Raw genomic sequence first — 20326 nt, 5'->3', positions numbered from 1 at the left:
TAGCACAGTAACAAAACAAACGTCTAGATGTTTGTATTTCCTAAGCTGTCTGCATGATTGTTTAATACTGATCAATCAGTAGTCAGTGATTTCCCACTGAGCAGCAGATGGTGTCCTGGAGGGAAAATAGAGATCTGTTTGGATACGTTCTCTGAATTGATTTAGCAATTGTGGCTTTCAGCATCTACAACTCTGTTTAGTTGTCATTTAGAATTTTAGGGAGATGGCATTGTCCATTAAACTGAAGTATTTTAGGCTTTCAGCACTGCAGGTTACTATTAGTGAGGTAATCCAGTGCCATATTGAGTCCTATATCTTTCTATGTTGTGGTGTTTAGAGAAAAATAATACACCAAGTAAAATGGCAGGTTTATCTTTTCACTAGGAGCATTGATTTTCCATCTCTGCCGGTACCCATTTTTTTATGGGCATCATTATATTTACCTATTTGTGGAGATTGCATCATAGATATTTATTAACTGCGGATATCAACTGTTGGTGCACCACATCCAGAAGAGTGTCAGGAAGAGCTCCTGATCCTTTCAATTCAAGGCTGTTTCAGAGGCTATTACATAAAAGAGAAAAGGTCACTGTTTGCATTTAAATTCAAACAAACATCTGGTACGTAGCAGGTACATATGAAATCCATTCAAAAACATGTTATGGGCCCAACACGTTATGGCCAGGGGCAGCACGGACAGTGTAAGGATTAGCATTACTGAGGTCTTGGGTTAGATTCCCTAACTGTGTGGCGTTTGTATATTCTCCCCATGCCTGCCTGCGAGGGATGACTCCGGGTACTCTGGTTTCCTCCCACAATACAAAAATATACTGGTAGGGTTATTGGCTTCCAACAAAATTAGCCCTAGAATAAATGTGTGTACGTGTATATGTGGTAGGGAATCTAAAAAATAGTAATTCAGACAAATTTAGTTAAGGGAAATTCCAAAGGAACGGATGTAACTCTCAGATACAATGTTTATGGAAAACATCTGGATTGCTTCAAATTTAAAATGCACATAAAGAAGCAAATTTTACCACAATTGTATCTACCACTGGTGAATAAAAATATGAAGTGTGAACAGGCCTCACCATTGTTGTCTGCTGTAAATCTATTCATTGTTTAAATGTAATGGATGTAACCAGGATAGGACATGGTAATTTCTGAAATAAAATACATATCTGATTTCTCTGTAACTACAACAAATATTTTGTCCCTACTTTTTAACAATAAAGCATTAACCACACAGATTGTTTTAGTACAATTTTCAGCAAAGTTTTTCTTATTGACCATATTTAAAGGAATGTATTTGTAACGGATGTAACCAAAAAAATGTAACGGATATAACCATCCAATATATTAATCAGGAAATGAAAAAAAGGCCCCTTGCATTTACTGGTATATGGTCATTTACCTTTCTAACAATGTTTGCAGATGGGTACCATATCTCATCATTTTGTTTTCATTTATGCAGACTTTTGGGAGCAAATGGTTGATTGTAATTTGTTTCCAAAAATTTCCAGATTTTCATTCCAAGCAGCCAGATTGGAAAGATAATCTTCTAGTGTGCATGGACCTTTAAGCATGAGGCATAAGAGTGTCAGTATTTTGTAATGTTGAGTACTATTGGGAAAAAAAGCACTGAGTCTACATATTTAGAAAACCCTGGTTCTATAGATTGTAATCTTGCAAGCAGGGCCCTCCTACCATTTGGCAGTCTGTAACTTTGCAATTTATTTTATCCCTATTTCTAATTGTAAAGCGCAACGGATCCTGCTGCACTTTATAAGGAAACTTTTAATAGATAATAAATAGTTGCATATCCTCTCCAGCAGCCACACAGTTAAATACTGTATGCAGCCTACATTTTGACAGATGGCATTTTGAGTTATTGCTACAGTACAATCTACAGATGTGTCTTCATACACCGATCCGTTTTGTGGCGTATGGTATGAGACATCTTGGCGTGACTTAGAAGTTCCATCATGGGTTGGGAGTCCCATGCTTGAGTACTTTTTCCTGTATTTTGTGTTTTACTGTACTAAATACTGAACTGGTATTTGTGTTTGTTTGTTGCAAAGGAATTGGTATGAAGTTAAGTTTAGTGATGTACTATATACCAGTGACCCGCCTTACACATTGTTATGCTTACCCTGCTACTTTGTACTAATTTCTGTGCAAAACTGTTTGTCTAGGCCTCGGGTTGGTTGGTGTTCTAGGATCAAATTAAGTTTATTATGGTCAAAGTGATAGGCACCAGTGCTAATGGCTGCCAGTCATAAAACACACGGCCAATCAGAAGCACAACTGTACACCACCACATAACTGACCCTAATGCTGGGTACACACCAGAACGATTTCGATCGTGAGCAGATCATTACACAACCATATGATGGTCACACAATCTGCTGAAGCACGCGATCTGCTCATCATCTGCATCCGATTCCGATCCTGATCTGTACCCAGTTGAAGGGGTCATTTTCAAATCCTGACTGCATCAGGTAGGATCTGCAAAACAACCAAATGACCAGTGGGGACGCGCATCGGATCGGAATCAAATCCAAAACATGCCCAATTTACATACAGTTGGTCGAGATTGTATTGAAATTGGGCGAATTGAGGACAAATTGTTCTGGTGTGTACCCTACATAAGGATGACTGGTAAGCACAATTTACTTTTTATAAATGAAAAACATTTATCTTAGGCGTGCTGTGAGAAAAAAAGTGATTCAAGAAAGTTTGGAAACCACTGGGTTCATGCATTTGCAGCTGCAAATTTGTTATTATTTGTACTTGTTTCCTAGCACGGCCACAATCGCGGGCATCATGTACCTTAAAGTTAAGGTACACGATGCCCGCGATGGACCCGATTTCCTTTTAAATCAGGTTCATTTTGCCGGCAAAGGCGAAATCGCGGGCATCGCGTCGGTCGCGACCATTAACCTTGCCCCCGATGCGATGCCCACGATTTTTCCATAGGCTTCAATGTTAAAATAATTTTTAACATTGAAATCGGGAGCATCGCGTCGGTATTGTGCCATTATAATGGCACAAGATGAGATGGACTTGATTAAGTCCATCTCACATAGGAAACAATGTGAAATGGGCCAATATGACCCATTTCACATTATATATGGCCCCGTTGTCACCCCACGATTGACGCGAACCCGAAGCGCGGCGAGCGCAGCGAGCCCGCGAGGGGCAGCGGTGCGCGTCCTCCGACCTTTTCATTCCCCTACTATCCACGTCGGCATGGAGTTGAGAATATAAAGTGTGGCGAGCGGACGCGTATACCTGTGAAGTTATACGCGTCCCCTCGCGGGGCTCGCCACGCTTCGGGCACGGTGGCTCGCTGCGCTCGCCACACTTTATATTCTCAACTCCACGCCGACGTGGATAGTAGGGGAATGAAAAGGTCGGAGGACGCGCACCACCGCCCCTCGCGGGCTCGCTGCGCTCGCCACACATCGGGTTGGCGTCAATCGTGGCGTGGGGTTCAGGGTGTAAAATTGGGGGTCTAGGGAATAGTTTACATTGAATCCCAGGGACCCTATTCACATTTGATTTAATTTAAAAATCGGGTCGGTCGCATCGGTCGCATCGCATGCGATTTGGTCGCATGCGATGCGACCGACGCAATTTTTCCGAGATGACCACCCCGATGGAAATCGGTGTGGCCGTGCTAGGAAACAAGTACCTTATTTACTACCAGTTATTAATACAGTGCACACATATTCTGCAGCACAAAGAATGTTTGGATGTTCACATCAGTCCCTGTCCCAGTGGAGCTCTATGTACCCTGCCACATGTACAGTCAATTAAGCTTCCAGTATATTTTCTTTTTCATCCATCCTGGTGACACAGCTAACCTTGGGATGTAGGAGGGTCCGCAGGAGCAAAGGCTGATTTCTTTTGATAGCAGGCTCCTCCCTTCTGCATCCCAGGATACTTCAGTTTGTTTTAGGTGCCCACAGGAGTGGGTGCTCTGCTGACAGGCTGCAGCAATTTCTTTTGGATTTTTTCTGGATAGAATAGCTAGGAATTTTTTTATTTTATTAATTTACTAGTTAGTGCAGGTTTTTATGGCCAGTGTGTTACTTCTTTTAGAAGTTCCCTCACACTGATAGCGCAGCAGAGCACGTCCTGTCAGCACTCTGTGTGCAGAGGGAAGCGGGCTGCTCCCTCTGCACAGTGCTTACCTTTGCTAAAAGAGAGGTTTCCTAGGCTCTAGGGGGTCCAGAACCGGCTCCCTGCTTTAGGGGGGGATCGTAGGGGATGGACCCCCGTGGTGGTGGGTGCCAACTTGGACGGGCTTATAGGATGAATTCCCGGCCAGGGAGGTGAAGCCTATTACAGGAGTCCAGCTTTGCTGGATGACTCCAAGTGATCCCACAGAGGAGGGGAGGCACTGGAGGTAGGAGAAACACTAGGGGACACGGCGGATGGAAGAAAAGGGCACTTTTTCGCTTCCTCCCCCACTGCAACAGGGGACTTGGTCTTTTCCTGCTCCTTGTGCTGGCGCCATTTCTCTCCAAGGCTATGGCGCTGAAACAAGGATGAAAAAAGTTTTGTTATCGCCTTTGGATTTGTCGTTGGTTTTGTCAGTCTTACAGAATCCTACTTTGAACCTTTAAGGTTGGCTGACCTTAAATTTGTGTCTTGGAAACTGACTTTCTTGTTGGCTATTGCTTCGGCGAGGCGTGTTTCAGAATTAGGAGCTTTGTTATGCAAGTCTCCGTTTTTGATTTTTCACGAAGATAGGGCTGTGCTTCGAACAGTGCGCAGAATAGGTGCGGGAACTGCATTGCTAAGGTACCTTGGTGTGTGTGCAGTGTGACTGTGACACATGTGCAGTCGTCATTATAATTGTTCAACTGCAAAAACACCAGCGTTGTGTACATCTATGAATCAGGCCCTTTGGTCAGTATCAGCGAATTAAGGCCTTGATTCTGATTTGGTAGCAAAAACAGTAAGTAAATAGGGCAGCTTTATTAAGCCTGGTGAAGGGATAATGTAGCCAGTGATAACGTACCAACCAAGTAGGTCCTAACTGTCTAGTTACATGTTGTTACAGTTTGAAAAATTGAGAGTTAGGAGCTGACCCGGCTACTCCGTTACCACCGACAACTTTTTCACTTCACTAAACCAGCCCGTGTATCTGAAACAAAACATACTGTATAGCCATGTAAAAAAAAAAAAACGTTGTGCATGGTAAATACTGGCTACTTTTGCTTGTAGCCCACAAATGTTAGACAGCTTTTTTTCTACACTGTAATTTAGATTTTAGATTTTAATTTGGATACAAACCCCCCAAATCTAATCTCTCTGCATGTTACATCTGCCCCACCTGCAGTGCAACTTCGTTTAACCCAAGTTCACAGTTACTTGATTTTTTTTTTGTACACTCTGAAATCATAATCAGGCCCTAAACTGGGTAAACATCTGCAATACCAGCAATCGTGCCGATAGGTACTGTGATTATCCTTCACCCTGGACCATAGCATATATTTTGTGCGCACAAAATACGTGTATCGTGATGTTATGAACATCTTGCTCTGTCCTTCTTTACACTACAGCGGTTTGCATACCATACCTTCGGATTGGCCATGCAGTATCGTCAACTAGAAGATGTTGCATACGACCCACGGGAAAGTACAATTAGGCATACGCGTTATCCTCGCTAATGCTAATTGTAGACGTCTTATCTCCTACAGACCCCTTCTGCTGTATTCAAATTTTAAGTAGACTAAATGACACAGTCCCTTCCTAGCCCTAGCATTATAACCAACTGCCAGGCACTTAGAGGGGGTGTATACATATCTGTACTGTTTATTAATTATTTACAGGTTCTTTTATAGCGCAGCAAACTCCATTGCGTCTTTACAAATGGAATCAGTGATAAAACAAACTGGGTAGTCACAGACATTCAAAATGGTAGTAAGGCCCTGCTTGCAAGCTTATAATCTGTATATATATATATGGGTGAATGTCGGTATGTGCATAAAACATAAGCGTTATAAAAAGAAACAATAAAATAAGTAATATGCAGTCTGCGGTGGCATTTTGAGATAAAAACACAGATTGTATTCTCATGTATGTGTGTTGTTGAAGAAGAACAAATACAACAACAGGGATCCTCTTTAGGAAGGAAGTGACAACAAAATAATAGATAATTAAGGGATAATGGCCCCCTGTAACAAAGATATCTAAGCCAAGACAAAGCTTCTTTTGCAAAGTACATGTTTAGCAAAGTTCAAGCATTCATTTTCCTAGCAGGAGGCTGTCATTCTGACACACAGCTCTTCTTTATTGACACAATTCTCAACAATAACAAAGAACAATAAGATTATATGTCCAATTAGAAAAATTCTCTACGAAGAATAACAGCCTGCCGATGCAATTGTAAATGAGTGACATATTCTTTGATAAGGTAAGTGATGATGCAAGTGTTGAAATGTAATGGGGCCTAGACACTACTGAGCAATGCTAGATCGTTCAGCAAAAATGCTACGCACACAGCAATGTGTCAGCACTGTGTGCTGAGCAATCTCCACGGAGAGCACCATCCCTGACCCCAACGACCCCAGGCCATTAACTAGATTAATCCAGAATGCTAGTTATTAATCGCCGTGGCGATAGCTGCGCGCGAGGCCACGCAGCGCTATCGATATATACACACACAGAGCGATGTAGGGGCATTTTCTAAGCAATCTAGTGAGATCGCTCAAACTTAAATAATACTGAATAAGGATATTTAAGAAAAGTATTTGCAGCATAAAATAAAATATATCAAGCACCATATAATAGGGCCCCCAATTTCTTCCCATTATAAATATCATCACCCATGATCATTATAATGATGTCACTCCAACTCCAGTTCCCCAGCTTCCATGTCATGATTATACAAGCCCTGTTACTTTTAGCACTGGACTTTTTCTGCTGCCCCATCTCCTCCAACTCCTTTCTACTTCCTCCTCCTACTTCTGGATATGCATTGTACATCAAGACCGTTTCTACAAGGACACTGTACCACTATGTTTCCCTTACTGCATTGATCCACTTTACTTTACTGTTATTATGTTCCACTATGTTTACAGGGATTCAGTATTGAATCCCGGCGGTCGGGATCCCGGCGTTCAGAATCCCGACGCCGGAATCCCGACAGCCGAAATGCCGACAAGGGGGGGACGTGGATCGCCCCCCCTTGCGGGCTCGCTGCGCTCGCCACGCAGCGGGCCCGGTGCCTCGCTACGCTCGGCACACTAATTTATTCTCCCTCCAGGGGTGTCGTGGACACCCCAGGAGGGAGAATGTGTCGGCATTTCGGCGGTCGGGATTCCGGCGTCGGGATTCTGAACGCCGGGATCCCGACCGCCGGGATTTTAACTGCATCCCGTTTACAGCGAAGTTTACTGTCAGTAATTACATGAGTCCTGTATTTAATTAGTGATTAGACTAGTTTTCTCCTCCTAGAGGTTATAGTGGTTATGCTGGTCTTTTACAGCTGGTGGAATATGTGTTGTATGTTTCTTGTCTAGATTAAAGCCACCCCTCTCCACCATGCACCTGTGATGGACTAATGCATTGATTGAGAAACCTCCCTTCTATGCATCACTCATTTTCTGTGGACTAACAGCCCATACGCACTGGGCAATTTTTGAGCTGACCACTTTTGGTGTTTTGAGCTGCTTTCAGCTCAAAACCGCCCAGTGTGTATGCCCCAATGATGAATGTTGATGCTCACTCCCAACTCATCACCAGCGGACGCGGTAATCTGCTGGTACAGTATTGCCAGCTGAGTGGACGGCTTTCCATAGCATCCTGCTATGGAAAGCCTCCCCCCCATAAAAATCGATTGGCCCGGCAAAAATTGCTCAGTGTGTATGCAATAAGCGATTTTCATATAGTCGCACTGCATACACGCTGGCCAAAACCGCCCAGTGTGTATGCACCTCAAATCTACTTTTCTTATTTTTTTTGTATTGTGGAAATGGCTGTGTATAGCTACACCCAAATAGATTCAAAATAGATAGACCGCAATGGTAAAATGCCACATGATGTGACTTCACTTTAGCTTTTGAGATGTCACTCAGCATTGATAGAAACATAAAATTTGAGGGCAGATAAGAAATATTTGGTCCATCTAGTCTGCCCCTTTATTAACCATATTAGAGGTCTCTGATTTTTAGAAAAAATGTCAGAGATCAACTGTGTCTGCTGACATGACATAGCACAATGTAAGGTATACTTATTTAATATGCTTATATTAATAAAATGATATATCGGTACTTGTTTCCTAGAACGGCCACAATCGTGAGTGATCGTGGCTCTTAATTAAGGGACACGATCCTCACGATGTGGCCGATTTTTTACAATTTTTTCCCTTTGATTGACAGAAATCGGGTCAATCGGTCGGTCGCGACCAATTAAAATCGGCCGCGATGCGACCGACCGATTGACCCGATTTTTCCATAGACTTCAATGTTAAAAAATCTTTTAACATTGAAATCGGTCGGTCTTGTGCCATTATAATGGCACAAGATGAGATGGGCTTGATTAAGTCCATCTCACATAGGGAAAAATGATAAAAAAGGTGAAATGGGCCAATATGACCCATTTCACATTTTTTATGTGCCCGCCATGACCCCACGATAGACGTCAACCCGAAGCGTGGCGAGCGCAGCGAGCCCGCGAGGGGCAGCGGTGCGCGTCCTCCGACCTTTTCATTCCCCTACTATCCACTAGGGCGTGGAGTGAGAATAGAATAGTGTGGCGAGCGCAGCGAGCCACCGAGCCCGAAGCGTGGCGAGCGGACGCGTATACCTGTGAAGTTATACGCGTCCCCTCGCGGGGCTCGCTGCGCTCGCCACGCTTCGGGCTCGGTGGCTCGCTGCGCTCGCCACACTATTCTATTCTCACTCCACGCCCTAGTGGATAGTAGGGGAATGAAAAGGTCGGAGGACGCGCACCGCCGCCCCTCGCGGGCTTGCTGCGCTCGCCACGCTTCGGGTTGACGTCTATCGTGGGGTCTAGCCCACTTAGTAACATTTGGGGGGGCAATTGAAAATAATCATGTGAAAAAAAAAAAAAAATCGGGTGAAAAATCGGTCGGTCGGATCGGTCGCATCGCATGCGACCAAATCGCATGCGATGCGATCGATCCGATTTTTTATCTTACGACCACAACGATCTAAATCGTTGTGGCCGTTCTAGGAAACAAGTACCGATATATCTTATCTATCTATCTATCTATCTATCTATCTATCTATCTATCTATCTATCTATCTATCTATCTATCTATCTATCTAATATATAATATATATGTGAACCTGTTGTATGAAGGAAAATAGACCACCTACTGTATATTGACCTATTGTTTTTTTTTTGTGGCTGGCACTTTATCACTCTCCATTTTATCAGTTTTCAAGCTTAGTACATCTGGCCCATAGTGTGTACAAATGATTGTTTCTCCGATAAATTTGGAAAATCTTACCCACAAATAAAATGGTCGATCTGGCAGGAGTGGCCATCTTGTCCACAATCTCCCGTTATTCTGTAGTATGCGACCATTCCAATTAATCCAGGGCTGGGCAACACCGGCCCTCCAAATGTTGATGAACTACACATCCCAGTATGCCTTGCATCAGTTTCAGCATGGCCACATAGCAAAACTAATGCAAAGCATCCTGGGATGTGTAGTTCATCAACATCTGGAGGGCCGGTGTTGCCCAGCCCTGCATTAATCGGACCATATTTCCCACTTTTTCTGTGACACCTCATTCTCATTATGGGTGGACAGATGCAAATTCAGTGTGGTTTTGCTGAAAATGGGTTACTTGAAGAAAATTGATTTTGTGCAGATCAGATATTGGTGAAAATTGTCCTTATTGTTAGGATGAGAAGAACAATACGACAAAGTTTCTGCAACTTAAATTTAGTTAAACCTTAATGTTAAGCTGGGCATAAACTATACAATTATCTACCAGACTATGTCCAATCTGGCTGGTTGGAATGAAAATCTCATAATGTAGGGGCACAGGTGACAATCGATTATTTGCTCAAAAACACTGGAAAATGGACAAAAACAGTTGTTTAGACAAATTGGTTACATCACAGATTATTCACTTTGTCTGATTGACGGTTTTTGTCTATTTTCCAGTTTTTGGCAGCAAATGGTTGATTGTCATTTGTATGTGGTCCTTTTGCATAGGATATATCGTATGCGATTTTCCTGGATGTGGGATCCGATTGATCCTTTGTGCAGCAGTGACGATCTCCGGCTCTGATCCAATGCGCACGGTATCACGCGTCAGATCTGAATTGGAGGTTAAACACATGCAATTTGGGTCCTTTTCATTTGATTCCTGGGCCTGATGCCTCGGAATCTAATGAAAAGGGCCCAAATCGCACTAGTGGATATGGGGCATTTAGTGTTGCTTCTGTTGTTAAAAGTATATTCTGTCAGATGCTTTTACAGTGTTTTGGTGAATTCCATCTGTGATTGTCTAGAATCCCTGATTAATGACAGATATTTCCATAATGGATTTCTTCTCAAAGTGAACACATCAGCTGTGTACTCTAATGATCTATATGTTTCTTAATTATTACTACTGCTGCTCTATTAACCCCTTGAGTGGTGGGTTTTGCTGAGGCAGGACAAACCTACCAGGGCAGGTTTATCCTGCCCCAGCAAAACCCACCACAGAAAGCTAGAAGCAGCCCCCCCCCCCTCGCCTCTGCTCCGGCGTTAGTACGCCGGAGCTTCCTTGCTGCCTCTCTCCTCCCTGCCTAAGCCTCCTGTCACATTTAGCAGTGAGGTCGGCGGCAGGCTGGGGGATGTTCGGGAGGACTCGGGTGCCTGAGTGCTTACGAGTCCCCCGAGCCTGGCTGACCATTCCCGAGCCTGCCGCCGACGTCACTGTAAAATGGCTGGTGCTGGCTAGTGCTGGGCGGGCCAGGGAAGCTCCGGCGTACCGATCGCCAGAGCAAAGGTACTGGGGGGACTGGAGCTGGTCACGGGGGTGTGCTGTAGAGGTGCTGCGCCAGTGGTGCACACCTGGACACCACTGGCGCGCACCTATTGCATATTAGTGGTATGGCCGGAGATTTTCCGGGACAGCACGCTGTGGCAGCGCAGCTGAGACCGGAAAAATCTCTGGGCATACCACTCAAGTGGTTAATTAGTGATTGTGAACAGAGTATTCACTTCTCAACTGGATATTACCAGTATTTTCTGGATTTGCACTATAGTGATAATCACTCTCCATTTTATCACTTTTCAAGCTTAGTACATCTGGCCCTATATATTGTAAGCTCCACTGGGGCAGGGACTAATGTAAATGTTCAAATATTGTCTGTAAAGTGCTGCAGAATATGTGTGCGCTATAAACAGTATATAACTGGTAATAAATACATAACAGATGCAACAAAACTACTTTGCTAAATTACCAATATGATGTGTGACATTTATACATCTGTGTGCAAATGAGTCCAATCTGTATACAAAGTGCTATCGTGCAGTGGACACTTGCTTTTATCATGCCAAGTTTAGTTGAGCCTCATCTGTGACTGTAAGTGTTTAAGACTAGTTCCTGTTGCAGCCAAGTGTCTGTAGTACGCTTTCAGTGGTATTTCTCTGCATCTATGATGCAAATAAGATGTAAAAGTGCATCATCACCTTTATTGTGGTGCAGTCAAATCAATGTCTGAAAGAGGCATTTATGGAGCTATTTCATTTACTCAAGTGATATATCACAGCATTTAATAGTAAACTATTTTTTTCTGAAGTGTATTGCTGAAAACAGAATTATTATGCGGTTTAAAGGGGTATTCTATCCCTGCCGCTATTTCAGACTGGGGAAATAGCAGCCGGCGCCTATTCAGTGCAGTCTTGCCCGACAGCATTGAAGAGGCAGATTGAAAGAACGTGCTTTAACCCCTTCCCGACATTTGACGTACATTTACGTCATGGCCGGGATGTACTTCCCGACACATGGCATAAATGTACGTCATGCCATTTAACTGTCACCGCGTCTATAGACGCGGTGACAGTTTAAACATGTCTGCTGTCCCTGACAGCAGACATGTCCCTGCATGCCCAGGGGGGGTGGCGATGCCTCCCCCCCGTCGGCGATCGCTGTGATTGGCTGTTCAAATGTGAACAGCCAATTACAGCGTTTTCTGTGTACCGGCGAATAACGTTCGCCGGTGACACAGGGATCGGTGGTGATTGGTGCTGTAAAGTACAGCACCAATCACCACGGGGTGTAAGGGTGACACTGGTGTCACCCCACCCGCCCCCAAAGGCCGTGATTGGTTCGCCGGACCGACGGACCAATCACAGCCATGGAGGGTGATTTAAACTAACGGTGACTGCACTGCAGACGCCATTCCGGTCTGGAATTGCGTGCAGTGCGGTCACCGTACCTAGCTGCCGTGATATACTGACCTGATCCTTGCAAAATACTTACCTGATCACCTGATCACCTGATCACTGCTTGTAGCGTGCTGGATGCTTCCTGGATCTGACTTCTTGTGACTTCCTGCTGCTGCTGCAGTGTGATAGAGAGATAGAGAGAGATAGAGAGAGATAGTGACAGAGAGTGCTATATTTTGTGTCTGCTACCCCCCCTTTTTGGGGGTGCAGGTTTTTTTTTATATATATATATATATATAACTGTCAGTGCTGCTGCTGCAGTGTCATAGAGTGATAGATAGTGATAGATAGTGAGAGATAGAGAGAGATAGTGATAGAGAGTGCTATATTTTGTGTCTGCTACCCCCCCTTTTTGGGGGTGCAGGTTTTTTTTTTATATATATAACTGTCAGTGCTGCTGCTGCAGTGTCATAGAGTGATAGATAGTGATAGATAGTGAGAGATAGAGAGATAGAGAGAGATAGTGACAGAGAGTGATAGAGAGTGCTATATTTTGTGTCTGCTACCCCCCCTTTTTGGGGGTGCAGGTTTTTTTTTTATATATATATAACTGTCAGTGCTGCTGCTGCAGTGTCATAGAGTGATAGATAGTGATAGATAGTGAGAGATAGAGAGATAGAGAGAGATAGTGACAGAGAGTGATAGAGAGTGCTATATTTTGTGTCTGCTACCCCCCCTTTTGTGCTGATCAGTATATCTGTGCTGATCAGCAACTTTTTGGGGGTGCAGGGTTTTTTTTTTTATATATACCTGTCAGTTGCTGCCAGTTGCACTGTCAGTTGCACCAAAGGTTGCGCACCTGCTGCCCCTCACTGGTAATCAGTGTCGCATCACTGATCACCTTTTTTTTTTTTTTTGAGGGTGCTGTGGGGTCTTTTTTTAATTTTTTTTTTGCACACACTGTGATTTTGTGGGTGTCCTGTGGCCACTGTGCGCTGATCAGTGACGTACATCACTGATCAGCTTTTTCGGCACAGGGTTGATCTATTTTTTTTTTTTTGATCAAATTCCTGTTGCCTTTGAGCGCTGTTCAGTGACGGACGTTACTGACCAACATCTGTGCTCAATTTTTGGCGCAGGACCTTTTTTTTTTTTTTTTTTTAACCCCTTCAATTTTTTTTTTTTTTATTGGGATCAAATTCCTGTATAAAGTATTTTTTTTTCTGCACTACATACACACTACACACTACATACCCCCCGTGTTGAAATAAAGTTTGTACCCCCCCACACTATACACGTGTTGAAACATTTCACTACCAGAAACACAAAAATAAAAATGGCATCCCAAATGTCATCCCAGTCATCCAGAAAAATGTATTCAGCGGAGGAGGCATATGCCATGCTTGCCTCTGACTCTGACACAGCCAGTGAGGCAAGCGGGGAATTTGAAGGATTCATCTTAAGCTCCTCTTCCTCCTCTAGTGATGAGGGACCCCCTCAAAGACGCCCCCGTAGAGCAGCTGAGACCCCCCCCCCCCCCAATAATTGATCTCGTATGGACCCCACCACCAGACAATTTTGAGCCCCAGGTTCCTGAGTTTTTGGCCATCCCAGGAATCCAATTTGATTCCACAGGTCTCAGAGAAATTGACTTTTTCAAATTATTTTTCTCTGATGATTTTATAAATTTAATGGTGGACCAAACTAATTTATATGCCCAGCAGTTTATTGCTCAAAACCCCACGTCATCATTTGCTAGGTGGACCCCTGTAGATGCAGTAGAGATGATGACGTTTTGGGGTCTGGTGTTTCATATGGGCATAGTAAAAAAGCCAGAAATTAGGCAATATTGGAGTACAGATGTTCTGTACAGCACCCCACTTTACCGTATGGCCATGACCCGGACTCGTTTTGAGTTAATCCTTAAATTTTTGCATTACAACGATAATGCACAGTGCCCACCCAGAGATGATCCCACCTTTGACCGGCTATTTAAAGTCAGGCCGGTCATTGATCATTTCAGCGCCAAATTTGCTGAGATGTACATCCCAGATAAATTCATTTGCATAGACGAGTCCCTTATACATTTTAAAGGAAGGGTTAAATTCCGCCAGTACCTTCCCAGTAAGAGGGCAAGGTATGGCATAAAAATGTATAAGCTGTGTGAAAGCACCTCAGGGTACACCCACAGGTTTAGGGTATATGAAGGGAAGGATTCAAGAATTGAACCGCCAGAATGCCCCCCCTCCCTCGTAGGTGTTAGTGGAAAAATTGTCTGGGATTTAGTGCACCCCTTCCTGGATAAAGGTTATCACCTCTATGTGGATAACTTTTACACTAGCATCCCCCTGTTTAAGGCCTTGGTTCAAGAGGTACAGCAGCTTGCGGTACTGTGCGCAAGAACCAAAGAGGCCTCCCAAAAACGCACATTGCCCAAGTAATGAGAAGGGGTGAAAGCAGGGGAATATGCACCGAAAATATGTTGTTGGTCAAATATAAGGACAAGAGGGATGTCCTTATACTGACAACAATTCATGGAGACAGTACCACCTCCATCCCTGTACGAGGTACCAGTACCCACACCTCAAAACCTAATTGTATCCTAGATTACAATAGGTACATGGGCGGAGTGGATCTTTCAGATCAGGTACTGAAGCCGTACAGTGCCCTGCGGAAAACAAAAATCTGGTACAAGAAGCTGGCCGTGTATATCATCCAGATGGCACTGTATAACGCTTACGTGCTATTCCGTTCTACCAGCCAGAGGGGGACATTTATGCACTTTCAAGAGGAAGTCATAAAGGGCCTAATATTTGGGAACCAGCAGGCAGAGGGCCCCAGTACTTCTAGTACTGGCCCCCGTATTGTACCAGGGCAGCATTTTCCTGATGAAATCCCCTCCACTGGAAAAAAGGGCAGGACACAAAAAAGGTGCAAAGTTTGCTATAAAAAGGGAATAAGAAAGCAAACTATTTTCCAGTGTGACACTTGCCCCGACAAACCCGGCCTATGTATAAAGGAGTGTTTTAAAATATACCACACATCTATGGATTATTAGGTTCATCATTTCACCGTGCTTTGGGGGTCTTGCTAATGCCACATAGCACCCACCATTCATTCCACCAGAATCTGAGCCGCAAAATCCAAAAATCACTCCTTCCCTTCTGAGTCCTGCCATGCACCCAACTGGTATTTTTTGGTCACATGTGAGGCATTGCCATACTCGGGAGAAATTGGGGCACAGATTTTGGGGTGCTTTTTCTCCTTCATACCTTCTGAAAATTAAAAATTTTGAGCCAGAACTGCATTTTTGTGTAAAAAAATGTAATTTTTCATTTTCACTGCCCAGTTGTATCAAAATTGGTGAAACCCCTGGGGGTTTGAAATGTACACTATACCCCTAGATGAATTCCCTGAGGGGTGTAGTTTGCAAAATGGGGTCACTTGTGGGGGGGTTCCACTGTATTGGTGCTTGGGGGGTCTTGCTAATGCGACATAGCACCCACCAACATTCCACCAGAATCTGAGCTGCAAAATCCAAAAATCACTCCTTCCCTTCTGAGTCCTGCCATGCACCCAAATGGTATTTTTTGGTCACATGTGAGGCATTGCCGTACTCGGGAGAAATTGGGGCACAGATTTTGGGGTGCTTTTTCTCCTTCATACCTTCTGAAAATGACAAATTTTGAGCCAGAACTGCATTTTTGTGTAAAAAAATGTAATTTTTCATTTTCACTGCCCAGTTGTATCAAAATTGGTGAAACCCCTGGGGGTTTGAAATGTACACTATACCCCTAGATGAATTCCCTGAGGGGTGTAGTTTGCAAAATGGGGTCACTTGTGGGGGGGTTCCACTGTATTGGTGCTTGGGGGGTCTTGCTAATGCGACATAGCACCCACCAACATTCCACCAGAATCTGAGCTGCAAAATCCAAATATCACTCCTTCCCTTCTGAGTCCTGCCATGCACCCAAATGGTATTTTTTGGTCACATGTGAGGCATTGCCGTACTCGGGAGAAATTGGGGCACAGATTTTGGGGTGCTTTGTCTCCTTCATTCCTTGTGAAAATGAAAAATTTTGAGCCAGAACTGCATTTTTGTGTAAAAAATTTAATTTTTCATTTTCACTGCCCAGTTGTACCACAATTGGTGAAACCCCTGGGGGTTTGAAATGTACACTATACCCCTAGATGAATTCCCTGAGGGGTGTAGTTTGCAAAATGGGGTCACTTGTGGGGGGGTTCCTAAATTTTAGCTTCTTATGGTGCCTAGAAACCTACATGGTGCCTAAAAAATAATCTCATAAAAAGGAGGCTCCAAAATCAAGTAGGTGCTCCTTCTATTATGAAGCCTGTGGTTTGGTCAACGTGCACACTAGGGCCACATATAGGATATTTATGAAAACAAAAGAATTGGGGGAATCAATTTTTAGTCACATTTCTCTAGTAAAATCTACTGTGTTCCTTAGAAAAAATGTATTAAAATTGCAAATCTGCAAAAAAAATGAAATTTTGAAATTTCACCTACACTTTGTTTTAATTCCTGTGAAACACCTAAAGGGTTAACAAACTTCCAAAATGCTGTTTTGAATACTGTGAGGGGTGCAGTTTTTGAAATGGCATCATTTATGGGGGTGTCTCACATACAAGTCCCTCAAAGTCACATCAGAACTGAACTGGTCCCTAAAAAAATCAGTGTTTGAAATTTTCTTGAAAATTTGAGAATTTGCTATTCATATTGTAAGCCTCCTAGTGTCCAAAAAATTAAAAGGAAGTTGAAATAATGATGGAAACATAAAGTAGACATATGGTCTATGTTAGTTATTAACTATTTTGAGTGGTATGATTATTTGTCTCACAAGCAGAAAATTTAACATTTTGCAAATCGCTAAATTTTCCATTTTTTTACGACATTTTGGTATTTTTCACAAAAAAACACAGACTGTATCGACCCAAATTTACCACTAATTTGAAGTACAATGTGTCACGAGAAAACAATCTCAAAATCACTGGGATAAGTAAAAGCAAAAAAAAGTTATCCCCACTTAAGTGATACATGTCAGATTTGAAAAAAAGGGCTCTGTCAGGAAGGCAAAAACTGGCTGTGTCAGGAAGGGGTTAAAAGCTGTCTGGCCCGTTTTGTCGATAACAGCCGTGAATTGTTGGAATCACGGGCGAATTTTAACCATCCACGGCCGTTTACGCGGGCAGGCCCCCTTTTCGACTATTGCCAGGTGGGATATTGAATCCCGTCTGGCGATATGCGGTCGAGCAAAACGAAAATGGGCCAGGGTCACGGCTGTTGGGACGGATCGACAGTCGTGACCTGGGATTGAATACCCCCCATAGCCTGTTATGTGGAGCAAGCACAAGCTAAAACCTAGACTCCAAATTACAGGCGTGTCTCAGAGCTCGCCCCACATGCCTTCAGACTTTCCACATTCTGTGTAGTAAGTATGTGTAGTAAGCATGGTAAATGACCTATCAGATAATTGTGGTAAGTGTATGTTAGTACTGTATACATGAAGAAGACATTAATGGGCAACAATCACTTCAATGGTTTAGGTGTTACAAAAAAAGTAAAAAAAAAAAAAAAAAAGATTTGATACAAATGGTGGCTGGTTACAGTGGAGTGGACAGCCAGCTTCCATAAACTTGAAGCGCATCCACGATGTGGCTGCATGGCTGTTCTTGACCTAGGTGCTTAGTCCATCACAGCTCTCTCTAAAACTGCAATAGTGGTACCACACTCAGAATTAGCTGGTGATCAAGATTCTTGGCACTGATAGGCCCTCCGGCCAACTAGGGCTCCTTACACGTATACTGCCTGTATTCTCCTGATGGTGGCCCTGCACTCAGATTTCATCTTGATTCTCCCTAACCCAGTCCTGATCTGCCTAGAATCAAATATTTTTGGTTGAAAGTCTGCACCTTTTGGTTGGATAGAGAGTTGATTGGATAAATATGGAGTTTATTTATAAAAGGGGTATTAATAATAGACTAGAGATAGCAGGGAAATAGTAAATACAAGTAAATGTAAAAAAAGTTAAAGAAATGAATACAGTACAGATACCGCATATCATTAATTTATGTATGTACCATAATGTAATAACTATATAAATCATATTGCCCCATGTAATAAATGAATAAATAATAGTTTTTATAACTTTTTCTTTATAAAATCTATCGTACATAAATTGCTGGTTAACTGTGTCCCACAGGTGCACTCATTACTCATTGACACACTTTAAAAGATCCACAGGTGGAGCTCATTATTTCACTTGTGATTTTGTGAAGAGACCTGCAAAACATGCACTGTGTGGTGTCCTGAGGACTGAGTTTGAGAACCTCTGCACTAACACACAGGGGTTATTTTTTTTACCTGGAGCCAATTAACCTACCAGTATATGTTTGGATTATGGGAGGAAACCAGAGTACCTGGAGGAAACACACACAAGCATGAGGAGAGTGTACAAACTCCGCACAGTTAGGGCCATTGTGGGAATCAAACCTGAGGCCATGGGTTTGAGCACTAAAAGCATGCTATCTTCATCTGTAAATGGCATTGACTATTGAAGACTAGCTCTTATGCTGTGTACACACGGTACGATTTCCTTTCCGATGTTGACGATATAGTCAACATCGGATCAACATCGGATGAAGATCGCAAGGGTTTTAACCCTTGCGATCCCGATCCCGATGCGCGTTCACGTATCGAAAGCCAGAAAGTCTTGGCTGCCTTGTCTGTGTAGTGCAGATCTGCACTATATAGTCAAGATAGGATGCAAATCGGATGTGCCTTAAGATCCTATCCACGATCCTATCTGATCAGATCGTGGATAGGATCTTAAGGCACATCTGACCATGTGTACACACCATAAGTACTTGATAAATAGCACAAATACAATAACATGGCAATGAGGTTAATGACAGCCTACCATTGTCTATACCTCTATGGTATCTCCCACCTTATAAGCTTGATAAATTGTAGTTTTAATTAATATAATGATCATGCAGAAATTAGCCGGACAGAGATGTCTGATATGTAGGCTCCCTATACCCCTTTTACATAAACTAATTCCCCAGGTTATTGCCAGGTTGACCCTAAGTATAAGTGGCTCCCTTAAAAATAACCCAGGTCCAAAGACGCTGCAATCCTCCCATAAAATGTTGCAGTTGAAGACCCGTGTTCAGGGGCAGTTTAAACGGGTCCCATCCAACCAGGGACCTATTTACCCATACCTGCGGTCAGTCCGGAGGTTGTGACAGGGCACACACAGCCTCTGCTGCTGTCTGCCCTGCTATGCAGACAGTAGTGGTGCCAGGGAGGAGGTGAATGGATGGATGCCTGTGTGCGGCATCCATTCACCAAACAGACAGAGGCTGGGGGCAGCCCAGCAGCAGCTTTCCCTAATGCTGGGCTTGCCCCCAGCGTGATGTAGACGCTGCGGGGTACCCAGACGGTGGTTTTTCCGTTGCTTGGAGATGATGTCATCTTCAAACGCCGGCTTTCAAGAAACTGCACCCATGTGCAGTGTGATTGGTGCCCACCTGGGAATATCCCGAGTCGGGGAGACGATGTCATCTCCAAGCATCGTCCTTCAAGACACTGCACCCGTGTGCAGTGTGATTGGTGCCCACCTGGGAATATACGGGGCGGGGAGATGATGTCATCTCCAAGCATCGGCCTTCAAGACCTCATCTCCAAGCATCGGCCTTCATCGGCCTGCAACCCGTGTGCAGTGTGATTGGTGCCCACCTGGGAATATCCTGGGTCGGGGAGATGATGTCATCTCCAAGCTTCGGCCTTCAAGACACTGCACCTGTGTGCAGTGTGATTGGTGCCCACCTGGGAATATCCCGGGTCGGGGAGATGATGTCATCTCCAAGCACTGGCCTTCAAGACACTGCACCCGTGTACAGTGTGATTGATGCCCACCTGTGAATATC

General features: G+C 43.7%; 1 protein-coding gene across 2 annotated transcripts in view; it reads left to right on the top strand.

Annotated features, from left to right (window-relative positions):
* Window positions 1-20326, top strand: part of EPB41L3 (erythrocyte membrane protein band 4.1 like 3) — a 262411-nt gene that overhangs the window by 66462 nt on the left and 175623 nt on the right. The window lies entirely within an intron of this gene.

Source organism: Crinia signifera, chromosome 5, assembly GCF_055691185.1.
Source record: "Crinia signifera chromosome 5, ASM5569118v1, whole genome shotgun sequence".
NCBI classification, from domain to species: Eukaryota; Metazoa; Chordata; class Amphibia; order Anura; family Myobatrachidae; genus Crinia; species Crinia signifera.
The sequence above is the reverse complement of the archived record's forward strand: the minus strand, read 5'-3'. Positions and strand labels throughout refer to the sequence as shown.